Genomic DNA, 10625 nt, shown 5'->3' with positions numbered 1-10625 from the left:
GGGATAGATAATACCCTCTTTCGTATGTAATAGGGGTGAGCAATTTTCGTATAGTTTCGGATGATAGCTTCCCTAAGTTACTAACCTTTCATTCTCATCTTCAGATCTTGGTCTAGGATTTTAATTGATCTGTTGGTAACCATTTTTCCATCTTAGAATTCTATCGGAGTTCTAAGTTCACCCTGGGGTTTCCTTCCCTCAAGATAGCACGAACTTGTGCTTACTCCTCTTGTAAGTCAAGCATAAACTAAGTCTATTTACCATTATAAAATAGTTGCGAGCATCAAATGTAACTTGGCGAATAGTCATTCTTCATGTGCATATGACATTCAAACCTTCTTGTGTCAACTTCAAGATGTACCATCTTTTAAAAGTGATATACCCAAGAGTGTTTTGGGTCCATCACAGTTGGCTATTGGGTTAGGGACTAAAGAGAGTGTTGACTCTAATTAAAAATATGGATGGAAGGGCAACTTGACCTATTTGCAATTAGAACCCTAGTTGAGTCAAATTAAATCTTAGCCTCACTCATCATGTAAGGTTTCATTTACGAGACTGACCCTTGTAGTTAAGTTTAGCCCTTGACATCCACATCTTAAATCAAACTTTTTAGATGCATTTCCTATTATGTGGTTCAATTGAGGCTATTCATGATGCCATGTAAATCTAGATGCAGGCCTTCTGTGAGTTGTTGATGAGATGCAAGATCCCCATTCATAAAAATCCCTTCTAGTGCATTTATGAAACTCATAAGGCATGACCTAATTATTCAAATGCCAGTGTTCATGCATTCATTGTAAATGCGAGTTAATTCACTATGATGGTCTACGGGCTTCAATTGATCTATACGGAATATTTATGTACCTCCGCAATCTATGATGCATTTGCGAAAGTTCAATCCTAATACTTGACCTGATTTTCGCAATAACCCATAGATGCTTAACCTATTCTTGACAATTCATGGTTATTAAGCTCTTTTCAAATACCTTTCAAAATATGCAAGTTACTCGATGCGAGGTATGACTTCTTCCTAATGATACCCATTCTTAAATATTTGATTTCAATTTCTAGACAAGGTAGCGGTACTTGGTTTTGGAGTGTCGAGTCAGCGTTCACGCGCCTGATAACCCATTCGTGTTGATGGTGGCGTCTTTGCTCGATCCTTCTCCCATAATCATGGCTTTTCCAGTTACTTGGGAGAGTTTACGCTTTGGGGCCATTTCAAAGCTGGAAAGGGACCTTCACTTCTCTTGAAGGACTCCTTGGTGTCGTAGTTCCTTACACCTTGTCTTGTATTTTGCGATCTCCTTGTCCACTTAAAGGCAATTGATGGAGTGGTTACAGGACTCGTGATGGGAAGAGAGGGTACTTGAGCCTTCGCCCATGAGAGAGGTTTTCCTTGGCCTCTTCTCTCTCTCTCTCTCTCTCTCTCTCTCTCTCTCTCTCTCTTTCTCTCTCTTGCTTTCTTACTCTAGGTTCTCCTTCCCTCTCTTTCCTTATCTCTTCCTCTCCTTCACTACCTCTCCCTCTCCTTCTCTCCTTCTCAAATTGGCATCAAGGGGGGAAAAGAAGAATAATGACTTTGTTAAAAAAGGGAGGGGGGAAAGAGTTACAAAGGAAGAGGGTAATAGTTAGGGAGAAAAGGTAGAGAGGGATTATTTGGGGGGGGTGGGGGAGGGGGGAATGCTACGATAGGGGGTCCTTAACTACATAGGACCCCCACATCTCTTGCCATCATGCGACCTATTAAGGGGGGGTTGGAGGTGGCACACGTGTGCCCCTCCCCCATCAAAATCATCATCGGCCTCATGCTCTTTGGCGGTTCTTTTTCCCGCCACATCAACTCATGTTCCCTCACCTACGCCAACTATGAGTTCAACTCCCCCTCCCTCCACCAACTGACGATGTTGACAGGGGGAGTGATGAAAAATAATAATTTATTTTGATTTATTTTTTTAAAAGGGGGGGAGATGTTATATTGGAAAAATATTACATCCTTCCCCCCTTAAGGAATCGAGATGTCATCATCTAGAAAGGAATTGGAGGTATTGTAGGTTGAGAGTACTCTCGTTAATCTATGTGGCATCCTCTTCTAGATAGTCCTTCCACTCGATGACATACTCTTTGAGGGTTCTACTCCTCAATCTTTTTTCCCGAGTGTCTAGGATTCTATCTAGCCAAAATTCAAGGACTCCTTGGCTTGTCATTACAACTTGTTGATTATTGAGTACATGGCTAGGATTGGATACATATTTCTTTAGTAGGCTAACATGGAATAAATTGTGAACCTTTACGTTCTCAGGGAGTTGGAGTTTGTAGGCACTAAGTCCTAAAAATTTGAGGATCTTGTAGGGTCCACAATACCTTGGACTTGGTTTCTTAAATTCTGCCAATGATAAGGAACTCTTGTTGGGTCATACTTGTATAAAAACCATATCCCTTAATTTGAAGAGTCTCTCTTGTTTATTTAGATCCGCATAGGCTTTCTGCCTATCCTTGGCAGCTCTAATATCTTGTCTGATGGCCTTGACCTACTCATCCATCTCCTCAATCATTTTCTTGGAAGCTTCTACCCTCAAGGTAGGATCTGAGAAGTTCAATGGAGTATGGAAATCATGCCCATACAATGCTTGGAAAGGTGTCATTTGAATGCTTTGTTGGTAGGAGGCATTATAAGTGAACTCTACCAATGGTAGATATTGGATCCATTTCTTGGGTTCAGGACATCAATATGCTCTAAGGATATCTTCAATGACCTAGTTTACCCTCTCTATTTGGCCATCAGTTTGAGGATGATAGGATGTACTAAAACAGAGTTAAGTCCCAATAGCTTCGATTATTCCTCTCCAAAAGTGAGATGTGAAGAGGGAATCACAGTCATTAATGATCCTTCTAGGAAATCCATGGAGTCGGAATATCTCCTTGATGAACAATCTGGCAATGTCTGAAGCTTTATAGTTTGTCTTGACTAGAATGAGGTGTGAAACCTTGGTGAGTATGTCTACTATACTATAATTGAGTTGTATCCTCCTTGGATGGAAGGCAACCTGACAACAAAGTCCATGTTGATAAATTCCCACTTCATTTGGGGGATGTCAAGAGGTTGCAGCTTCCCAGGAATTTTGACATGTTCCGTCTTAATGCATTGGAAAGACAAACATTCAGTGACATATTTGAGCACATCTCCCTTAAGCTTTTCCCAATGGTAACTTTTCCTGACTATGTTGAGGGTCTTGACATATTCAAGATGGCTTGAAGAAGGGGAGTCATGTGCTTCCCAAAGTATTCTCTGTTTGAGTTTTCTGCTCAAGGGTATGTAGAATCTTGTCTTGAAATACCAAAATCTCTTTCATCATCTTCAGATATTTTGGGCCATGTCTAGCTTTCTCCTTTGCTAATTCAAGGATAGGGTTTCTAGGCATTGATACCATGGTTGCCAATGATTCTGCCATTGAGGGTTCCTCCATAATAAGAGAGTTGAGGAATGCTTTGTGACTTAAGGCATCGGCAACTACATTCTCTTTGCCAGGCTGATACCTGATCTCAAAGTCATATTCTCGCAGAACCTCAATCCAATGGTGTTGCCTCATTTTGAGGTCAATCAGGGTGAAGATCCATTTAAGGATCTTGTGGTCCATGACCAAAGAGAATTTGTTGCCAAGCACATAGAGTCAACAAAGCTTAAGAGCATGAATAACTGCTAATAGCTCCATGTCATGGGAAGCATAATTCCTTTCATGGGTTTTTAGCTTCCTCGAAGAATATGCTGTAGGATGACCTTCTTGCATTAGTACATAGCCTAGTGTGAGTGAGCTAGCATCCGTGACAACTTCAAATTCGTTGATCAGGTCAGGGAGTTTTAGAATCTATGCTGTCACTAAGCTATGATTAAGTTGATCAAAACTTGATTGTTCAGTGAGCATCCAGACTATGGTAACCTGCTTTTTCAAAAAATTGGTGAGAGGTGTTGTGATTAAGCATAATCCTTAATGAAGATCCTATACCAACCTATTAATCCAAGAAGGCTACGCACTTCTTTAACAGTGGTTGGTGGAGGCCACTCTTGGACATCCTTGACCTTTGTAGGATATATAGAGATTCATTCATTAGACACAATGAATCCAAGATATTCAATCTACCTCTTGAGGAAGACCCACTTTTTCTTCTTAGCATAGAGCTTATGAGTTCTCATGGTCTCAAGATGATGCAAACTTGGGATTCATGATCCTCCTCTTCCTTGGAATAAACCAGGGTATCCTCAAATAAGACAAGCATGAAATCATCGAGATATGGTCCAAAAATATCATGCATTAACCTCTTAAAGGTGGAAAGGGCATTAATCAATCCAAAAGACATTATTGTGAATTTGAAGTGACCATATTTTGTGTTGAAAGTTGTCTTAGGAATATCCTCTTCTTTGACGCAGATCTGGTAGTATCCTGACCTCAAATCAATCTTGGAAAATATTTTTTTCTCCCTGTAATCTATTGAGTAATGCATCTATTGGGATAGGATATTAATTTTTGATGGTTACTTGGTTCAAGCATCTATAATCAATGCAAAGGTGAAGTGTACCATCCTTCTTCTTTTGGAACAAGACTTGAGCTTCCCAAGGAGAATTGCTAGGGCATATGTACCCTTGGTCCAATAGTTGTTTGAGTTGTTCCTTTAACTCAATAACTTTAGGAATGGACATCTTGTATGGCCTTTTTGCGACTAGTGTAGCTTCTGGTATTAGATTAATCTTATGATCCACTTCCCTCGGTGGTGGTAATTCAATTCTTCTGGGAACACATCCACATACTCTTTTAACCATGATGGTGCCTCAATGGAGTCCTCTACTTGTTTCAGCTTGTTTAGCTTGGACAGGTAATCCTTTTCTTATCCCTAAAGCTATGCGTGTTGCTTTAGCTAGCTAGATCTTTGGTTTACCAGCTTCTCCTTGTGTTATTACATGCTTACCTTTAGGATTACGAAAGGAGACTTGTCCTTTCCTAAAATGAATGTGAGCATCATTGGGGATTAGCCAATCCATCCCGAGTAGGTACTCATGGACTCCTAGACTCGTTACCCTGAACTTAACAGATGTGGGCTCATTTTTGAGTAGGAATTCCACCTTACCAGTTTGTCTAGTGCAAGTGATTTCTCACCCATTTGTTGCTTGTTCGATAAGCAAAGTGGGTGCAGCTACAGTGGCTATCCCTAACCTTCTTGCACAAGCTGGTGAAATGAAAAAATGAGTGTTGCCACTATGAATTAAGGTTTTGAATTTCTTACCTAGGTAAAGCGATGGTGTTTGGATCATTACGAATTGGCAGTTTGGCAACCTTTTATGGAGAGCGGCATGAACGGATGCCCTCTCAATCTCAGCTTCCATGGATGGGTCTTCTTCTTCATTGATTTCCTTCTTAGAGGAGATATTGGAAGTTTTTTCCCTTCCCATTGCTACACATCCATGGCCACTAGGTAGCTCTGACTTGGCCATTTAATTTTCATTGGTGACAATCTCCGCCAAGTTTGACACATTCCTTTTTGAAGTGTCCTAGTTCATTACACTGAAAACATCTCACGCTTTGATCACTTCGTTGAGTAGGGACAAAGTCACTGATTGCATTTGCCCTCGGCTTCTTCTGTTTACCTTGACTTTGTCCTTGTGCCCTTTTGAATTGCATTTTCCCTTGGCTTCTTCCATTTACCTTGACTCTGTCGATTATTTATGGGCTTCAATTGGATTTCTTGGGCAATAGGTCCCACGCTTATCAGTGTATCTTGCAAATCCGAAGGACACATTGATTCCAATCGAGTGTTCATTGGTGGGTTCAGCCCATCATAGAAATTTGAGACTTGTTGGGGAATACTCATTGTCGGAGCATATTTCAACAACGAGACAAATCTCAAGTAGTACGCCTCCAAAGACAGGCCCGATTATTTCAACTTGAAGAACTCATTCATCTTCTGAGTTTTGTATACAGGTGGTATGTATCCTCCCTCCATTGCTTCCTTTAGTTTATCCCAAGTTATTGTGTTTTTAGAGATTGCTTGGTCCTTACACCATTGCTTCCACCAGAGTCTAGCCTCGTCGGTAAGCTTGAGCTCTGCAATTAGAGACTGGTTTGTTGTTCCTGCCGCACTAAAATAATCCTCCATCGATTCAATCCAAACTTCGGCATCAACTTCAATAAACTTCCCTTTTCTGTGAATTCTGGTGGTTTAATCTGTTTGAGAAGAAACTTCTTCTCTTGTGCCTCTGATGGGCTTTTGGTTCTGCGCTTGGGGTTGTATCTGGTTTTGGATTAAAACCTTTGTGTTAAGATAGCATTTACATATCTCTACACATCTTGAATCGATGCACAAATTACTTTTCATTACTACTGTGCAACAAATCTAATAAACAAAAAAATCTTATTTATCCATAAAGAAGCATAAGCTTCAAGTACAATTATTCAGGAATAGATAGACATTGGTTAGGATATTTTCTTTTCCATTACATACATCAATGCCAAGTTAATAATTCCCTACTGGATTCAGCTCTACAGGGACATAATAGTAATATGGATTGATAGAATGGATTCTTAGGAAGTGGTAAATCATGGAAAGTTTGGAAAGCCCCCGTTTATTATAGCTGCCATGACGTTTGTTTCACCCCATTACTTTAATTGTGTCAGCCTGGCAAGACTTCAATGACCTCATCATAGATATAGCAATCTACTTGATGGCATCCAATGTGTAGGATCAAATTTACACGAGTCTCACGTAAGATGTATATCTTAACGACCTTCAAATCCTCCAACCATTTTAGCCTCTTCAGGTTGTTTTGAAGATAGGTGAGTCGGTTGGTGTCTATATAGCAATACCCGTGCTCCAAGTCCAACATCTTTCCACATATAATGGTTAAGGGTTGTAGAGATGATACAAGATCCCCATCATGTTAGATCGTTGGCAATAACTTGAAGAGTTCATAGACGTGTCTTGAACATGATGTGAAATACGAGAAACCTACTCCATGCCTCGTAAGTTTAAGAGCGGCAACAATCCACAAACGAGTAACATAGAAAAATATTTTCCTAGTAATAACATCACTTCTCCCTTCCCAATTTATTCCTATCTTGGTTATTTTGTTCATTGGTTGCTCTGATACCAACTATAACGTACCCGCTTATCGGTTGTCCAAGCACATTTTAGCGGTCCATCAGGAGACGAATCTAAGTGTCACCGATCGGCACTCCCATGGAATGTTTCGGGGTTTTTCGCCTAGGGTTTTTTGAGTCCGCCTCGCAAAAGAACATTTGCAGGCAAACCTGTTAGGATCGACCTAAAATCTGGGTTCCTAGTTACCAAGGTCTCCTAACAACATTCTAGCGTCGGATCATGGACATCCTACTCTACGCAAAGATATCCAAGCCAAAGTAGATCCGTGCCACACTTGGTTCAAAGAGATTGGGAAACGAGAGGGATGTACCACTCAACCTCTCTGTCCATAGGGCATAGTCCCGTTCCGCTCCCCTAAAACGGCATGAATCCGGTTCTAACCGAATATTAACTAAAAGTCGTACGACTATAGAACCTTATGAGAAGCCTCCCAACTCTCTGGGACTACCCTTCCATAGGATGGACCCGTCAAGGGTTCTGCCATCTGCTTCCCTCAATGGGTGTTCTTTAGTTATCTAATTAGGTCTTATCAAATTTATGTGTGATATTTAAAATCAACTTCCTTAATTTAGCCTTTTAGGGAACATGGTTTATTTGCGTAACTTATGGCACTGATATGAAAATAGTTCAGACAAGCTCCTTGGAAGTAATCTTTAGATTAGCATCTTAACTAAAATACAAGTCTTGTCCAAAAAGGACGGATTCTGCAATCCGTGAGGATGCATCTTATTTCCCCTAATTTTCTGCCCTTGCACTAGTAACAGGGCCTCGAGCATCCATCTCAAGTCACGTAGATTGTTTGAGTAGGACTTGGAAGTAGGGAATTTATAGCCAAAGCCCCCCCTAGCATCCAAGAGTCCTCCTACATTCAAACTGACCCACAAAAAGACCTCTCATGGAAGGTTCGGATCTTGTCCCCATCACGATTTCTTGGAATCCCCTTGGCTAGAGTTGGCAGCCAGTTGGGGGTAGCTTGGCATGCCCTCCTTGAATTCAAGGTGATTCATTATTCAAATTTTTGTTGTGAGCTTGGGTCATACATTCCTTTTACAAGCATTGAATCTAGATTTACTAGCACAAACAACAATGAAGGTGAGTGCTCAGGACATCTGCTAAGGTGGAGTCCTCATCGTTGATGTTGGCATTGCCCTTCTTGGTCTTTCCTGCCTTGGCGTCATTTTCCATTATAACACAATATTAGTAAGTTTGGGAATCTCCCAATTCCCATTTTTTGAATACTAGAAAGGTGGCACCCCGATAACATGCCCATAAGTTTCTCAAAACCATATGATCTGACCTATCATTGGAAAGTGCTTGAAAAATAGAATCCATTGAGCTATAGAGCGCTTAATTTGGAGTTATAGTGTTCAAGTTATGGCAAATCCAAAGATTTGACCACATGTCCCAAACTTATGGGAAATTTCCATATTCCCCAATATGGTGTTTTATCTTCTAAGGGATAGATAATACCCTCTTTTCGACCTCTTTCGTATGTAATAGGGGTGAAGAATTTCTCTATAGTTTCGAATGACAGCTTCCCTAACTTACTAACCTTTCATTCTCATCTTAAGATCTCGGTATAGGATTCTAATTGATCCATTGGTAACCATTTTTCCATCTTAGAATTCTATCGAGATTCTAAGTTCACCCTATGGTTTCCTTCCCTCAAGATAGCAAGAACATGTGTTTACTTCTCTTGCAAGTCAAGCGTCAACTAAGTCTATTTACCATTCTAAAATAGTTGCGATCATCGAATGTAACTTGGCGAATAGTCATTCTTCATGTTCATATGACATTCAAACCTTCTTGTGTCAATTTCAAGATGTATCATCTTTTAAAAGTGATATACCTAAGAGTGTTTTGGGTCCATCGCGGTTGGCTATTGGGATAGGGACTAAAGAGCATGTTGACTCTAATTAAAAATATGGATGTAAGGGCAACTTGACCTATGTAGACATTTTCTATGTATTAGTGATATCTTGTCATAATTGTACCAATCGCTTATTATGCGATCATGTATTTATTTCATGTATCAGTGTTATGATTTGAGTATACTTTGTTTTTGTTTGCAAGCGCATTGTACACAGTGCAAAAACTATTTTGTATGGCTCTAATAAAGCACACTGTCACAAATTTTTTTTCCCCTTGTTACCATCACTATTAGCATCACAAATTTTATTTCTTGCGTTGTTATTGGCGTCGTTATTTTCATCACAAACTGTCGCTATCAGCGTCGGTATTGGCGTCAGTATCAGCGTCACAATTGCGATGCTGATACCAACGCTGATACCGACTGTTCTATGGCATCGCCAATATTGGTGCTTTTTGTGACGATGGGGGCAAATTTTGTTATTTGCATTTTCGTCGCTTTTAACTTCGGTATAAGGCCTATATCTTGTAGTGTATATGAAGCACATTGATGAAGACACCATTGTTTTTTTTTTTTCTTCCTAATCTCAAAGGTTTTTTAAAAAGATTAAAGTACGTATCCTACTACTTCGATACTAGCATGAACATCAAGCATGATTGTAGTTTTTGTCTATAACCTTGGTTAGTATCACATTTAGGTCACAAAAAAAAGACCACCGCAAAGATTTTCCATGAGGCTTCTACTGAGATGAGACAATATACCACCTTTAGTCATAATTGTGGACAAATTCATGCATGGGTCCCCCCATGCATACTAGTTGCTACCAGTTATGAGCCCATGCTGGAAAGCTTGTGGGACAAAAACTAGCGCCTCTTGGTATTCAACACCCTGTCTCCTCCTATCCAATTTCAGCCATGCTATAGTTCCCACTACACCCATGTATGCAACCATGATCAGATGGCTTTACAAATTCAAAATGATGTAAAGAGCTCCCTCCAAAGAGCTTGGATAGCTTGTAAATCTTCATTAGAAGTACCACTCCAAGAAGAACATCCATTGTGTATGGATAAGTTGAGCAATCTCCACTTCATCTACAAGATGTATGAGCAGGTAGGTTTGTATCATGAGCATGCTGGTGGACAAGTACTTCTCAAAGAGACAGACCATCTCCATTTCTCCCCGCCTTGCAGATTCAATAGAGGATGTCTTGATCTCCTTTTGTGAGATCCATTGCACTAAATTTGACAACCTGTAAAGTGCCCCGCATATGTTTGGAGTAAGGGATCTTGCGATCGAGATCAGTAGTACAACTGTCACAAATGAAGAAGCATTACGAACAATGACTCTACTCCAAATAGCAAAACACGCATGCTACTTACAATCCATTCGTAGTACAAACTTGACATATCTTATGCCAATCATGGGATTTTAGCCTTAATGATTGGTCGTCTTTAGAAAACGTGGACTTGAGAGAACACATCATACCCATCAAAGTACGAATAGACTTGATAATTTTCTTCACAAAGTGCTCTTCTTTAGTGGATAAAACCCAAGGAGTGCGAGGTAGCTGCAAGTTACCATCAGCACTCGACTTTCGCCAAAGCGC

The sequence above is a fragment of the Lygodium microphyllum genome, chromosome 21, assembly GCF_053477565.2.
Source record: "Lygodium microphyllum isolate KBCC chromosome 21, Lygodium_microphyllum_v1.1.10, whole genome shotgun sequence".
Taxonomy (NCBI): Eukaryota; Viridiplantae; Streptophyta; class Polypodiopsida; order Schizaeales; family Lygodiaceae; genus Lygodium; species Lygodium microphyllum.
This window is presented reverse-complemented; position numbering follows the sequence as displayed.